The following is a 17313-nucleotide window of genomic DNA, read 5'->3' as shown; positions in this document are numbered from 1 at the left end:
GACTCCCTATACCTGTCCACCCCCGCCATGCGGTCCTTTCCTCCTGTGAATCAAAAGCCTGAGAGGCTCACCGCCTGGCCAGCACCATGCTTGAGTTTGCCCCTGGGGAAGACTCTGGGGCCGGGAGAGGGTTGTGTGTGACCATCGTGGGAGGCAAAGCCAGGAAGCAGGCTGGGGTAGCTCCTGAAGGAGAGAACCTTCCCGCTTCATAGCTTCCTGGATCCCTCAGTAGAAGGTGGGGACGGGCCAGTCGCTAATGGTGACTCCGAACACCGAGTTCAGGTTCGGGGTCTGAGGTGGTTCTGCATGGTTTGCTCCCCGCCTGCGTTCTGTATCACGACTATTCCCAAGCAGCAGCGTGCTCTGAACGCTCACACATCTTTGCCCCTAATAACAGCAATCACTTACGTTTGACAGCACATGATGACAAACTTTTTACCTAATCAGGTGTGAAAGAGAAAATCATTATGTGTCTGCTCATTGTTGTCAGATACTATTTTATTTATCAACAGCACAGTCTCCATGAATGATTTAATACAAGGAGGCATAAAATATGCATATGTTTGGAAATCCAATTATTCAGCTGGAAAGCTCTCTCTTATTACAACTTCATTTTCTTGGCTGTTCTACAGTTTCCGTTTGAACGTCCGGAAGGGCGATGTGTGCACCTGACCAACAGGGAACGCTCTCTCTGAAGGTCACCCGTGTCCACTGCCCGTGAAGCTCTGAGGAAATGTGAGCTATTTGTTTGGGATCCGGTGGGAAATCTAACCCAGGCTTATCATGAAATCAGGCTAAAATTGTGTTTAAAGACATGGTTAAAAGCTATTTAGAAGAAAGCAGCGATGTGCTGAGTATGTATTACGTTCCAGGCACTGGAGGACTCAGTGGTAAACAAGATGAACAAAACCCAGCCACCAATCAGCTTATGTCTGGGTGAGGAATACAGTCGGTGAACAGACCACTGAATGGCAGGGTAATGAATGTGCTGGTGGGAGGTACACGAAATCCCAGGACCGTGCAGCAGGGGCACAGATCAGATGTGAGGGCTTAGGAAAGGCTTCCTGAGAAATCTATGGCTGAGATGAGGAATAAGATGAATGGAAACAGCCCCGGCAAAGGAAGTCTCCAGGCAGACAGAGCAGTAGGTCCTGCCATCTGCCAGCTAGCCCTGAGGGCACGTCTGTCCTCTCTTCCTTCTCTCTAGCTGCTGAAAACTGCAAGGAGACCACAGGGCAGAGGGAGCAATGCTCCCCCCAGACCAGAAGCTCTCAGTCAATCAGCATTTGCCCACCCCTTTAATCCTGAATCTTGTGTGGCCTTGTGACTTGCTGTAGTCTACACGGCCATGCAGCGACATACCATTTCTGAGTCCAGCCTGCTTCTGTTCTCCTTCTTGAGCTTTGCCTCCAGCATGAGAGTGAGCCTGGGCCAGCCCACTCAGGACAGGAGGCCAGCTGGGTTCATCCAAATTTTGCCCCCACTGACTAGAGGAAAAAAAAAACAACCCAAAACCCACACAAACCCACTAAGCTAAAACCAGTCAAGGTCAGCATAACTTCCTGGTTTACGAATAGTCCTCTGAATAATAATAAATTGTTATTGTTTGCAGTTAATGAATTTGGGGTTACTTACTACACAGCATTGCCATGGCAACAGCTAACAGATACAAAACATGTCATGATGCTAGTCCGGCGTTTGGAAAGTGAGTTCGTTATACAAGGCACAGCTTTGACCATCTTTCTGCTATCTGCCCCGTCCCTCAGGGTCCTCTCCCTGGCCCTTCCGACCCCTATCCAATACATTCCTATTTATCCTTTAACCGATAGGAAAAAAAAAATGTTTGGAATTTCGTATTTGACAACTGGTTTAAATACTAGAATAACTAACAGTATATTCGAGATTTAAAAATACACTGCAATTTGATTAATGCTGATTTCAATTGTTCACCACATAAGAGTTCCTCTGTATCCACTTAGGAAAAGTCATCCTTTACCCAGGTGAAGAAAAAACCAAGAGTACTGCTATTAATACTATAGGGAGTATGTTCAACAGATGTGGAAGAAGGCAGCGTGAATGTCTCACAAAATGTAATATCCTAGTTCCGAAGACCCTCATCTGTTTGTTAAGACCAAGCGTATGCAGGCATCCTTCATTAGCAGAACACTGTCTGTGTCCAAACTTCTCAGACTTCTTTCTCTACATGTGTTCAATATCCCAGACTTTCTTCCCTCCATTGGCTCTAATGAAGCTCCTCATCTTTGAACTCCACTAACCTTCAAATGCCTCCATCCTTCTTTCTGGTCACTCAGGTGGCAGCTCAGAGTAGGGATGCTCATCACCCACGGGAGCACCTGCAGCGGCTGGAATTCGCTAGTGGGCAATGCTGACTCCATTTGTACCCGTGGAGGGAAGATCTGACTCCAGACAGCGCAAAACCCCTTTCCTTACTCCACTCCACTGCACCTTTCAAACTAGTAACACCAATTAAATTGAAGTCTCTGCCTGAACTGCTATTTGGGTGTCTTTTCTAGATCAAAGGAGAAACTCAGCCTCCCTTGATTACAAACGATGGTCTCGCCAACTCACACCAAACACATGGACCCTTCCGATCGATCACATGTGGCGAGTTTGCCCTGTTTGGTTTTCCCATCCTTGTGATTCTGAAATACCTGCTCTGATGAAGAAAGAGGCTGGGGATGGCTTCGGTGTGGTTCCCTTGGAGAGGTCAAGAGTGAGACGGGGACGTGGCCTCTATGCTCATCACTGCTCCTTGCTGAGGGACGGAAAGCCCATCCCATGGAAGACATTTGGTTTTATTTCTGATATCTCTCCTCTTTGATGATCTGTGCACATCCCGGGGGTGGACAGACCGGCTGCCGATTCTACGGGAGAGTCAAGGAGAAATAATAATCCCCCTTCTTGTGTAATGACTCTGGTAGAAAATGAAGCTACCAACTTGGATTATAGATTACTCATCCCAGAATAAGAATGTTTCATTTCAGGAGCACCTGGGTGGCTCAGGTGGTTAAGCATCTGCCTTCAGCTCAGGTCATGATCCGGGGTCCTGGGATCAAGCCCCGCGTCAGGATCTCTGCTCAGCGAGGAGTCTGCTTCTCCCTCTCCCTCTGCCCCTCCCCCTGCACCTGCTCTCTCTCTGGGATTCCACAGTGGGATCGGGGAAAGAAGGACTCTCCTGCTCTCAAGAATCTATGAAGCTTGCAATGTGTTGAATTTCTGATGTTAGCTTTCACCAGATTTTCTCGTAATACACACACACAAAATCCATGTATCTTTCAGAAAAAGTCGGCAACTCATATGATTCTACATCCTTCATGCATATTTGGTACTTCTCCTCGTACTGCTGCGTCTGTGGGAGGTCCTAAATCCTTGCCTCCTGAACTCAGTGATGACTTGCTTTGGCCAATGCAGTGTGAGCATAAATGATAGCCGTCACTTCCATGGAGAAGCTTTAGAAGTCAGCATGCATTTTGCCATGTTCTCTTTTCCCATTGGCACGATGATCAGCAAAGTTCCTGGGAGGTGATGCTCCATCAGCTGGGTCCCCACAGGAAGAAGATGTGGGGAAAAGCCACAGCCCACTCCCAGCGAAGATGCAGAATAAGAATTATGCATCTCGACTGTAGCAGGCATCGATGTTTTGACAATATTGCTTATCCTCACTGTCATAAAAGATAAATAAAAAGAGGACAAGATCACCATAACTCTGCTCCCCAGAAGAGATCACAGTTTACGTGGCATTTTATAGACTTCTCAAGCTCGTCTTGATCACTCAGCCCTTTGCATTTCTTCTCTCTGACATTATGTTGATAACCACATATTTCTATGATTATATACATATAGTCCTTTAATTGTAAATCTATGATAAATGGGTGTGGATAGAATGTAGCTCTTGTGGGCCACAGGTGGGTGGCTACGCTCACATCTGTCCCCTCGGGGAGCACGTGCACACCTCACCCCAGTGGGCCACCAGTCAATTCTTACTGAATTTAATAAGTAGGGAGAGCTACTTACAGATGCAGGAGAGTCTGCTCACTCCGGGGAAGGAAAAACCGTCATGTTCTTCCTTCCTGGCACCTGGCCTGCTGACCCTGGAAACTGGCTTGTGATTGATGAATATTTATGAAAACTGCCACTTTAATTAAAAGATAAATGCTCCAAGCTTAATTAATTGGGCTGAAGAAAAAAATTAAAAAAAAAAAAAAGACTAGCTTGTGTTCCAGATAACAAATGACGGCAGAGGTTGTCTTTGTTCAGAGCCACGGAAAGATAACGCAGGAGTTACAGACTTCAGGAAGGGTCATACCCCAAAAGCATTTCTCACCAAGAGGCTTTGAAAACACATTTGCCATCTTGACTCGCTGGCCTGAATCACCAGGGGACGGGGCTGGTTTTCAATGCCATGTCTGTTAAAGTAGGTCGCCGTGCTGCCAAATGCCATGGAGCCGAATGCCATGGGCCCACAGGATGCCACCTCTGCTTTTATTCAATCTCCCGAAACCAGGGGACGCACAGGGAGCCTCCTGCCCAGACCCCGTTCCGCATCATTGCCATCCCAGCACCGTGAGCAACACAAACAGCCACCTCCCCAACCCACAGTGGCTCACGACCTCTTCAGACTCCCAGGGTTGACCGGGAGACGGGTGGTGAGCATCCAGGAGGAACACTGACCAGGCTGTTTAAGAAGATTTGCTTTTCTTTGAACTTTTGTCCCTGTTGTCCTTATTTTAAATGTGTTTTCACGTCTCACAGGATGAGTCCTGTAAGTACGTGAAACAGAGGGGACAGAAGCCAGTGTGTGTAACTTAGACACAAAGACCATGGAGCTGGGGCTGCCTGATTCCTGCCTCACAGGAAAGGAAATTCGTTCCCAGTTAGGGCAAACTGGGGTGGGCAGCCACCCCTGGGACAGGGGGTCAAGCTTCTTAAGAAGGAGGTTCCCTGCATGATGCACACTTGGCATTATGAGGCCCTCAGCTTCCTCCCTGCTCTGTTTTCTGTGGTTCCCAGATGCCCACCCCCGAGATTGTGTTCACGAGTGCAGGGATGATGGAGTAAGTTTTCCCTGATGGCAAGAAGCTCACTGTCTGGGTGGGGGACGCCACTTGGTTATAAATAAGAAGCAAATAGGTATAATTAACAATCCTCAAGAAATGTCCTTCAGAGCTGCTGTAGAAGCTATACAGGATTATTGGGCATCTAGAAGGCCGCTTCCAAGATGCCTGAATGTGTTAAGCCCCTAAGAGCTTTCTCCATACAACACCCCAAAGGGTATCCTGATGGAGCCTCAGTCTTGGTTGCTGTGGACCTTACATCCCCGGGCCCCTGACTCTGGGAGGGGCCGATCTGTTACTCCAGGTACTTGGACCACCCCCATCCATGCCTTGCTGTGCCCCATTTCCTGCTCCGCCAGGCGGGGTCAGCTGGTCAGGGAAGCAACACCACTGAGTCTGGACTTAAACGCTCCTGGGTTTCTCCTTGTCAACAAATCAGTCTTAGGAAGATGGGAAACGGTCTGTAAATTACACTGTAAAAATTAACATTGTGCCTTCTCTTCGATGAAATCATTCAAAAGCAACAAAGAGAACAAGTAACAAAAGGGCAATTTTCATTTTCTGTGAAAATTTCATTTCACATAAGGGGAGAAATGCCAGCCAAAACAATGCAGACTGAGCAGATGAAATGCAGGAAAAAAAAAAAAAAAAAGGAGAGAAAAGAACAGTTATGGGTCTATTGATCTAAGAAAGAGTCCGAGGAAATAAAAATGTTGACTATCAAGTCACACCTGGCAAGGCAAACTACTTAAAGCCCTTTTTTGTTAAGAACAGGGACAGGATACACCTGGTGGTGATGGATTTCCTGGAAATGGTTTCATTCCAAGAAGCGGAAGAGATAGCCCCGATGAAAATTTTTTTTTTTTTTAAAGATTTTTATTTATTTATTCATGAGAGACAGAGAGAGAGAGAGGCAGAGGGAGAAGCAGGCTCCCAAGGAGCAGAGAGCCCGATGCGGGACTCGATCCCAGGACCCTGAGATCATGACCTGAGCCGAAGGCAGACGCTTAACCGTCTGAGCCACCCAGGCGCCCCGAAAATTTTTTTGAATAAGCCCTATTGGCAAATGACACTGAAGGTCATAGAAAAGGATGTCTACTACACCCCCAGAGGACAGAAGGCTCTGTTAGCCGTATAGACAGCATCACTCAAGTGTTTTCTTATTTGTAAAAGAAATATCGAAAGTGGAAGAGCCAACGTGATGTCTGCAGAAAGAGAAAAACAAGGAGCGTTTTTTCCGAGTTTTGAGTTTTGCAATTCATGGCTCCCCTGGGGACCAGAAGGTGGTCATCTGTGACAAGACAGAAGGTTTTGGAACATGTAGATGACTTAAAGGACATGACCCCGCTCACAGTGTGCACACACACACACGTATGCGCACTCACAATCCACCCCAAAGATAAATAGACCCTCTGATAGGTCAGGTGGGATAGAACCAAGGCGTACATTAAGGGTGTGGGTCCCTGAAAAAATGAGACCCTTCTCCGTATTGTCCTGTTGTCTGCCCAAAAAGAAACACTGAGAGCATCAGATACGTTTGGGGTATTTTAGGGCACACAGTCAGCGCCCTGCTTTCCCAGTTGGAGCCCAAGGAAATAACACAACTCCAATTTAGAATATAACTTATGATCTTGCCAGCAGCCAGGGTGGGGAGAGCAGCACAGAGCCCTTGTCTGCAGCCCCTGAAAGAGGCTGATGGTTTCGGGGGAGCAGGACGTGGAGCCTTGTGTCTGGGAGCAGGTAGGGGCTCTGCAGGGGCTGTCACTGCTCCAGATGGCCACACGGACATCTCTTCAAGGTCCTGCCCCCAGCACCCGGGGAATGAACTCGCCCCTGCCCCAGAATTTAGAGAAGCAAAGGAACCCCCAAGTGTCCGAGATGTCTAGCAAGGGGCTTAAAACAGAAACTGAGTTCATTTGTGGAATATTACATGAGCAACTTTTTTTTGGTACATTCTGAATGTATGGCCTGAAAAACTGTACACATTTTCTATGCAGATCCGTAAGGCTTGACCCATGCCCCCATCTCCACCTGTAGGAACCGATGTCTATGTTTACACAAGCTCACGCATGCACACGTGGGCAAATCTCTAAAACCGCACGTGTAGAGAAGAGGGGAGGAGGGAGACATGGAGGCATCAAAGGCTAGAAGCTTACACATAACCTGAAAGGAGATGAACAGCCCCACTCTCTCCCACCTGCTCCAGGTGGTCGTCTTGCCAACCGAGAGCAGCCCACCATCGGTGTAGGGTCTGCTCAAAGGCAACTGGCCGCCGGACGCCGGAAACAAAGAGTGACCAAACGCAGAAGGTAAGTCACCGTGCCTGTCCCCTGCAGCCCTATTACTCTGTGCGTGTTTGTGATGGTGTAGGCATTTCCGATCGCTCTCCAGATTAAACTTAATAGTCAGGGAAACAAGCTGCACTTCCTTTCCCCGAGCTGGAAGGCCTGCGGGTACCTTGGAAGGAAGCAACTCCTGGTAGCTGTCTTCAGTGGAGACCCCCGCCCACCCACCCGCCCCTCCCGCAGACCTGGTCAGTTTTCCAGGGAAGAGAAGTAGTGAAGGCAGCTCTGCCCTCCCTGCTCATCACACAGTTGAACTGATCACCTGGGGGATCCCCACCGTGTCTGTCCATCGAAGAACATTGAAGGGAAACCTTCTGAGTTGAAGGAGCGGCAAAGAGAGTGATGGGGAAAACACACATTCATATTGCCTGTTAGATATGGGTCGGTCTGAGTCCCCAGGAGATTGCACAAAGACTTGAAGGGAGAGAGCCAAGACGTGGAGCAGGCTGCCCGGGGACCTGCAAGCGAAGTCAGGTCGCGTATATAGTGTTGGAGTCACGGGCGAAGGTCGGCGAAACCACAGGCTGCATGGTAATGAGCATAGTCTCCTATCACAACGTGGAGTCCACCATAAGTGCAAAGGGCATCTGGCCATCTAAGATTCTTCATTAAATGGCTAATGAGTCTTTCCAGCTTCTGCCTCCAGCTATAATTTCCAGCCAAGCTGGAGACCACAGTTGTTCATGTGCTGAGGAGGGGGCAGGAGACGGGAGGGAGGTTGGGGTGAGGATGGACAGGAGGTCACTGGATTTTAAACGTATGTCATCTTTGAAATATAAATGGAAATGTTACTATGTCTGATAAATATAAAATCAATGCAGTAGAAAAGAATGGTTGTTATATAAAATCTCAGCGAGGTACTCATTCCTGAGATACTCATTCCCTTTGTTAAATAGCGAGTTTAGAGAGTATTACAATATACCTTCCACAAATAAACCATCTGCTTCGTGCATCCAGAGACACCAAAGGGGAGCTGTATTAGGGAATCATTTCTTGCCATGTGGTTTAATGTAGTTGAACGCTGAGGCTGGTGCCACCTAGAATCCCCTTGAATCCAGCAGAGGCACGTGCCCTCCACTGGGGAACACCGAGGAGGTCTTACAGCTTCATTTATCATGTAGGGGAAGTGATTTATCTTAGATTTACGGAAGATGGGAACACATGGTTAAATCTCCAAGCTTATGATCTTTTGGCTGAGTTTCATCATCTTTAAAAACACCGAGACATCTAGGAATTCTAAGTCTTCGTACCCAGAATACTCCACTCGTGGAGCCAAGCGAGGCGCTCCAGTAGTGAGAATAAGCTAGTTTACAAAGTAGCTATCACACCTGCCATTGTGGAACTTAACACTTTATAGCTGATCTAAAAAGCAACAGTAACAACCGAACCTAATTCCAAGACAAAGCAAGAGCATGCTGTTATATTCAAACTCAATAGAAATCCACTGGTTGCTGAGAACAGTTCCTGCTGGCGTTCATTCCTGGTTCTCCTTCTCTGAAAACATCCTGGCCCTCAGTTGGACTCCTTCTCTCCGCGATAAAGCAGCTCATGTTCTATTTTCGGGGTCTGTTTATCATGTCATCCCACTCGCAGAGGAGAACAGTACCTTGAGTTAAAGAAACACTAAATTGCTTCCTTTCTGCTTATGGAAGAACCAATTTATCTGTAAGTCAGACTCGACTTTGGTTCTGTTGTATTGCAAAACACATTTCCAAGAATCTATTTAGTGTTATGAGACAGCACATGCCAAGTTAAAACCCGGCCAGAGGGCGATCGTCCAGCGCGGAGCCCAGCGTGCCATTGGCATGTGTGATTCTCTTTGGCTTCTCTTCACGCCACGGCCACGAGGGAGCCTGCCTCCAGTTAGGAGCCCGGCAGGAAGAAGAGTCACAGTGACATTTCCACTAGCATCAGCCCTAAATTCCTCCCAGAGCCAAGACATTAGTGGATTGGAAAGACATCCATGGCCTTGGATGGACACCATCCTTGACGTTTGCGGATGTTGTGATCATTGTGCCCATGGTTAAGCCGGCCCATTTTTCCAGGCTGCCAGGTTTAGACACGAAGTCCACTTTGTAAACATCAAGAACAGTTCTTGTGGCCTCGGATCAGGTGGATTTCCGAACATGCTCGGAAGCAAAGCCCCCCACCCCCACTTCTCTCTGTGTGCAAAGAAAACAGATAATTCAAAGGGAACAATTCAGTAGTCATCAATTCCTAAGCCAAACCCCAAATCTAGATATTTAAACTGATAGCTGCAGGCTGTATTTGCCCCCAAAATATGTTCCTCAATCCCTTTGTTTCTTGTAGTGTGGGTCTGCTCTATGTAAAAAAAAAAAAAAAAAAAGTGTTGATTTAAGTTAATTGTCAATACTTAAAATGGGAGTGGGGTGGGAATTTCATATCAAATTATGGGTTTCTGCTTTCTCTTGGGAAACAAAAAGAGAGTATTTGTCCACAGTGGTACTCCATTTCTGCTTGAAAACTCAAGAAAACAAAAGGAGCATCTCATACTTTCGGACAGGGCTTGGGCTCCTCATAATCCCACAGTCTCCACTGCTTCTGTAAATCTGGCCAATTTGATTGTCCTACCCGGTCCTGGCGGGAATGTAAGTTTCTCATACCCAACCTTAATAAAAATAAAATAAAATAAAATAAAATAAAAACCAACATATATTTTTTCATACATCCTTCTTACATAAGTCATTTTATTTATTCAATTTATTTTATTTACTCAATATGAAGTGAACAGCCTCTTTCTATTGAATATTCTTTTTAAAAATTTTTTATTTAAATTCAATTTAGTTAACATATTCTGTATTATTAGTTTCAGTGGTAGAATTTAGTGATTCATCAGTTGCATATAATATCCAGTGCTTATTACATCATGTGTCCTCCTTAATGCCCATCACCCAGTGACCCCATCCCCTACCTCTCTCCCCTCCAGCAACCCTCAGTTTGTTTCCTAGAGTTAAGAGTCTCTTATGATTTGCCTCCCTCTCTGTTTTCATATTATTTTATTTTTCCTTCTCTTCCCCTATGTTCACCTGTTTTGTTTCTTAAATTCCATATATGAGTAAAACCATATGGTATTTGTCTTTCTCTGACTGACTTATTTCGCTTAGCATAATACATTCTAGTTCCATCCACATCATTGCAAATGGCAAGATTTCATTATTTTTGATGGCTGAGTAGTGTTCCATTGTGTGTGTGTCTTCTTTATCCATTCATCTGTTGATGGACATCTGGGCTCTTTCCATAGTTTGGCTATTGTGGACATTGCTATTATAAACATTGGGGTGCAGGTGCCCCTTTGGATCACTGTGTTTGTATCAGGGCAGGCCTGGTGATAGGAAAGAGTTTGGACACAGCAGCATAAAATGGAGCATTTTTTAAAAGTTTTCCAAGACTTAAAGCAAAGAAAAGGCTAGGAGAGTCTCTATACATGGCCTCCTTTGATACAATTTTTTCCTTTTTGCATCTGCTAATAACCACTTTGCCCTGTGTCTACGGATTAGTGTCATAATAACATGAATGGAATACTTATTTGCTCATTCATTCATTCATCCATTCATTTTTTTTTTTTGAGAACCTGCTTTGTGCCAGACCAATTTTGAAGATTTTATTTATTTATTTGAGGGAGAGAGTGAGGGGGAGCACAAGTGGGTGGGGGAGCAGAGGGAGAGGAAGAGAGAGAATCTCAAGCAGACTCCCCACTGAGTGAGGAGCCCGACATGGGGCTCGATCTCATGACCCTGAGATCATGACCTGAGCCAAAATCACGAGGCTGATGCTTAACCAACTGAGCCACCCATGCGCCCCAACCAGCACAATTTTAGACACTGGGTTCATTCAGATGCATGAGATAAACATAGTGCCCATCCTTAGAAAAGTTAATTCTTGTGGTTTGGAGACTGCAAAAGGCAACTGATACTATCATCTCAGACATTGAAAACTGTTACGACAAATATAAAAATAAAAATGTAAATCTGGGACAGTAGTTGCAGCCACGGTTCCAGCCATGGGGAGACCTGGAAGAGCAGCCCTAAGCAGGTAGAACAACAAGCACGAGGGCCATGAGGTTTGAACTGGCGAGGTTCACCATTCAGACAGGTCTACACAGAGGGTGACAAGCATGTGCTATCCCACATAATTATTCCAGCAACTCGGTGAGATAGGAGTTACTCTTATCCCCATTTTATGGGCGGGGCAACTGAGGCACGAATACACATTCCTCTCAGGCACACATGGACCATTCACTCAGATTCACCACATTCTGGGCCATAAAACACATATGAACAAATTTAAAAGAATGGCAATTGTTACAATGTCTGCTCTGAGACCACAATGCAATTAAAGTAGAAATCAATGACAAAGATAATTGGCAAATCCCCAAATTAAAGAGATTAAACAACATGCTTCCCAATAATACCTGGGTCAAAGAAGAAATCTCAGGAGAAATTAAAAACTATTTTGAACTTAATGAAGATGAAACCATCAACATGGGTGGGATAGAGGAAAAGCAGGAGCAGAGGGAAATTTACAGCATTGACTGTGTATATTAGGAAAGAGAAAAGATCTAAGAACAGTAATCTAAGTTCCCACCTTAGGAAACTAGAAAGAGAAGAGTGAATTAAACCCAGAGTAGGCAAAAGAAAAAGAAATAATGAGAATTAGAACAGAAATCAATGAGATAGAAACCAGGAAATCAATAGAGAAAATCATTAAAATCAAAAGTTGGTTCTTTGAAAAGATTGACTAAATTGACCAGCCTCTAGCCAGGCTAAGAAAAGCAAGAGAGAGAGATAGAGAGAAGACACAAATTACTGATATCGGGGAATGAGGGAACATCACTACAGACCCCATGGAAATTAAAAGAATGATAAAGGAATGCTGTGAATAACAGTCTGCTGATGGTCATCTTGGTAACTGAGATGAAATGAACCAATTCCTAGAGAGATACCATTTGCCAAAACTCAAACAAGATGAAACAACCATCTGAATAGGCTTCTCTCTATTAAAGAAATTGAATCAAAATTCATAGCCTTCCAAAACAATGCCCTGAAGCAACATAAATAAATAAACTGTGGTCCATCATGAAAAGGAAATGAGCTATCAAGCCAGGAAAAGATATGGAAAAACGGAAATGTGTATCACTAAGTGAAAAAAGGTCAATCTGGAAAGACTGTATAGGTATGATTCGAACCACATGGCATCTGGGAAAAGGCAAAACTATGCAGACAGAAAAAGGTCAGGGGTTGCCAGGGCTTGAGGGAGAGAGGAATGAATGGGTAGAGCACAGAGAATTTTTACAGCAGTGAAAATACTCCTTATGATACCATAATGATGGATGCGTGTCATTACACATTTGTCCAGACTCATAGAATGTATAAACCAAGAATGAATCCTAAAGCAAACCATGGATTTGGAGGATGATGACATGTCGATGTAGGTTTATCAATTGTCACAAATGTCCCATCTGGTGGAGGATGTTGATACTGGGCAAGGCTGTTCCTGTATGGGGGCAGAGCATATATGGGAAATCTCTGTACATTCCCCTCAATTTTTCTATGAACATAAAATCCTAAAAAAATAAAGTTCTAAAAAATTGAGGTCTTAATAAAAAAAACTGAGGCGTAGGGAAGTTAACAACTTCCCCATACATGAGGGAAGTAGAAATTCTGTTTAGATTCTGATTCTTCCTTCCAGACCCTGGGAGCTCAATGATTTAGCTGTGCAGGTCACCCTCCATGTGGCCACCCACTGGTTTGCTTCCAGCAAGTGTTCCCAGATGACTGACACATGGTCAGAGCAGCCCCTCCCTTGTCCACCTGTCTTACTCAATATCTGGCCACCCCACGAAATTCACCAGTTATAATCTCCACTAAAATAAACTCAGAGAGCTAAGCAGAATGGAGAATTGATCGATGGCGGACACAGAATTCAAAAGATGTGTCTCACATTCATGGAAGAAAATTCCAAGGTGATAAGCAGGGGCTATTTCTGCTTTTCCCATTCAGTATGTTACTATGTTCCTGCCCAACTTTTTGTGCGTGAAGACTGCAGAGAGCTTTGAACATGAATAATGCACCATTTCGATACCTACTCCATTCTCCCCTAAACTACAGGAAGGCTTAAGTGTAAAAAGAGCTGTTAAATCTTTTATTATTCCCACGACTTTGAAAAGGAGTTCACACAATCCACTCTGTGTATAAATCATCCCTGTCCCTCCGTGCTTGTACTGTCTGAAGAAGAGAAAACTGGGTGCTCCTCACTAATCGACCATTAACAAGCTCATATTAGTTGTGATACAAAGAACTCTTTTAGTGGATTAATTGAAAGTATCACTGAGTGAGTTGAAGGATCTCAGCTAATGACTTTGGACAAGCACTCCGAACAATTAATGGTGATTAATGAAACTAAATAGTATAATAAATACTCTGCTGACGTTTTGATAGGAAAAGTAGAGTCGGAAGCAGCCCCTGTCTTCACCCAGAGCGAGGGCTTGGGGCCAGGAGAGCACAGCATCTTTGTGTACTCCTGCCTCCCCCCTACTCCAAGGATTCAGTCTTCGGGGCGCCTCGGTGGCTCAGTCGGTTAAGCATCCGCCTCGGCTCAATCATGATCCCAGGGTCCAGGGATCGAGCCCCATGTCGGGCTCCCAGCTCGGTGGGGAGCCTGCTTCTCCCTCTCCCTCTGCTGCTCCCCCTGCTTGTGCTCTGTCAAATAAATACATAAATTCTTTTAAAAAAAAAAAAAAAAGGATGCAGTCGTCAGGGTCCCCGTGTGAAGTGTGGGCTGTGTGCCCAGCACCCGGGTGAGTTGGTCTCTAAATTCTAATCCTTGCCCCCAGCCTCACAAGGTTGAAAACAAGCCATGTTTTCCAGGATTGCCTTCCAGAGAAGAGGCCCCACCAGCTTTGCTCACCTTCCCTCCTGGAGCCTGGCTGGGAGTTCATTATTAACGCCTTAGTTCTCTACTCATGGAAGTTTCCAGTTCTAGTTTGGCCTGCGTTTTTCAATTTTTCCTTTGTTTACTTTGTCCACCTATTTCTAGCTGTCTTCAGTTAGAGTGTGGGCTTTCCCAGAATTAGAAGTACAGAGTCCCCGCTGGGTCTTTCATACAGCAATTCTTGATTTCTTTTTTTTTTTTTTTAAAGATTTTATTTATTTATTTGACAGAGACACAGCGAGAAAGGGAACACAAGCAGGGGGAGTGAGAGAGGGAGAAGCAGGCTTCCGGTGGAGCAGGGAGCCTGATGTGGGACTCGATCCCAGGACCCTGGGATCATGACCTGAGCTGAAGACAGACACTTAACGACTGAGCCACCCAGGTGCCCCTTGATTTCTTATAAAGTTAATAATTATCCATATGCTTAGTAGCTATTTTATCTTTTTTTCTGATAAGTATATTTTTGAAAATGCTACCAAGTGGAAATTAATCAGTCCAGAGGTATTTCTTTCTTTCTTTTTTTTTTTTTTTAAAGATTTTATTTATTTATTTCAGAGAGAGAATGAGATAGAGAGCATGAGAGGCGGGAGGGTCAGAGAGAGAAGCAGACTCCCGGCTGATCAGGGAGCCCGACGTGGGACTCGATCCCGGGACTCCAGGATCATGACCTGAGCCGAAGGCAGTCGCTTAACCAACTGAGCCACCCAGGCGCCCTGTCCAGAGGTATTTCTAATGACTTCTGTACTAGTCACCAAGGCAGTGCAAATACAAATACTTTATTTTGGCCATGACAGTGAGTAACAGTTGTGAAATGCACATCGGAGCTCGTTTTGGAAATTACATGAATAAGAAGAAGATCAGCTGGCTTTCTGTCCTAAACACTTCGCTCCTGGGTCCCCATAGCTGCCGTCTATTTCCAAGGGGGACGGGCCAGCTCCTAGCAGAGCAGATATGCCTCGGCATTGCTGGTAATTAAAATCCATAGATCAAACACAGGAATAGAATATTCCTCCATCCTCCTGTCAAATATTCTTCAAAGCATCATCAGAAAGTTTGTTTTCTTAAGAGAGCCACCTTCGCTTTATTTCTCCTCCCCTTTATGTCATGAAATATCATGAAGCAATAAAGATGCTCAAATACTCCACACTGATGACCCTAGAATCAAATCCCATAGGTCCCATAATAAGAGGAGCTTTGAACAAATTACTCTTTACCGATCTGACTTGTTGTGTGTTTGCTTGTTCGTTTGCTTGCTTTTTGTTTTCCACCTGTAAACAAGACATAACAGTATCAATCTTGCAGGGATGTGGTTCTAAATATCACAGGTACATTTTGTTAAAGAGATTCTGGCTGACGGTGGATACTCAAAATGTTAATATAATATAATTCGATTTCTAAAAAAGACCCAATTTTCTTGCTTGGTATATTTAATAAAGATAATTATGTTATGTGAATTTGTTGTGGCTTGATAATTAGTGGATTAGAGATATTTACAAAAATATTATTTGTTCATGGCTGCTAGGACACTCCGTGCCCTCCCCACATGCGCACTTCTGCATATGCTGTTCCTTACCTCCAGGACACACTTCCCTATCTTTAATTTCCAGGACCCTTTGCATTTTTTTCCAAGTTCATGGCACTCTTATTGAAGATTCTAGCTTAACATGGATTCTTTCCATCCTTTGTGCTGCAGGATAATTTTGTATGGGCTTTTTTTATAGCGACTTCTTTACCTTATATTATAATTATCTACTTCCTCTCTCCTACGTAGTAAACTCTTGAAAAATATAGGCATGACTTTGTACCATTTTTTACTGAGGTATGATATAATGACTTACCGGCACATGATTTAAATATATGAGCAACTGAAAAGAAGCAACAGATATGTATTTTAATGTGTATGAATCATGGGATGCACAATTTTATAGATCACGTTGCTTATCAGGTGGCTAAATAGGTAGCAGATGGCAAAGCTCCTTACACTGTCTGATGGGTTATAGGTACGGTATGCCATGAATATTTCATACCTGAAAATATGCTTCCACTTTAGGAAATTACCAAGTATGATTTAAGATAGATATTTGCTTGTCAGACCATACATGTGAATTCTGGTACTAATGTCCTGAGAGGTAGAACTGGTCCTTTCTGGAGCTTCTCTCTATTTATAAAATGGGCACACGTCATATGTTCAAGTGATATTTATAAATCACCGGGTACTGTCTGCACATTTCGCTTAGTGGAATGCATCTTCCGGCCTCATTCATTCATTTATGTCACTTCTGCGCTGATTGCAACCCCTTGAAAATCCCACAAATAATTTTTCATTTGCACCCATGATCCATGCTACAAAGTGGGGCAGGAGGAGGGTGGGAACCCGGGCTTTTGAACAGCACGCTCTACAGCAGGTGGATCTTTCCTGTGTCTTAGCTCCCACCCCCAGTAATTCCTCCAGGTCAGGTTGGAGGCATAAACAATGGACAGGACAAGCAGGTGAGACATGTCTCCCCGCCATACTTTACAGACTGAAGTAATTTCAAGCTCCATTAAATAATGATTCATCTGTGCTTGGTGATGTACATATTCTGGCTAATACATTTGTTTCCATGAGCTGATATGCTTCAAAAAGTCATGTGCAGCGGGGCTACTCAGGACATCCTACTTACCGTGAGGGTTTTAAAGCTGTTGAAAAATGTCTTGGTGGCCAAGAGTGATGTAAATCCTGATATTTCAACTCTAGGCAGGGTGCTGAGCCATTACCGTATTTAATTATTTAATTATCTGTGCGGTTGTAAGATACATGTTCCCAGATCGGACAGATTCGTTGACTTGACATTCAAACATTTATGCTGTATTTTTAGAGAGTGACACCCCGTCGGAGGAGGCCGGGATTCATGCCATTCATCCTGCCCCTGCTGCCTGCCCTGAGCACCTCTATTAATGCA

Source organism: Mirounga leonina, unplaced genomic scaffold (assembly GCF_011800145.1).
Source record: "Mirounga leonina isolate KUSES-001 unplaced genomic scaffold, KU_Mleo_1.0 Mir_171, whole genome shotgun sequence".
Lineage (NCBI taxonomy): Eukaryota > Metazoa > Chordata > Mammalia > Carnivora > Phocidae > Mirounga > Mirounga leonina.
Note: the sequence above shows the minus strand (reverse complement) of the source record.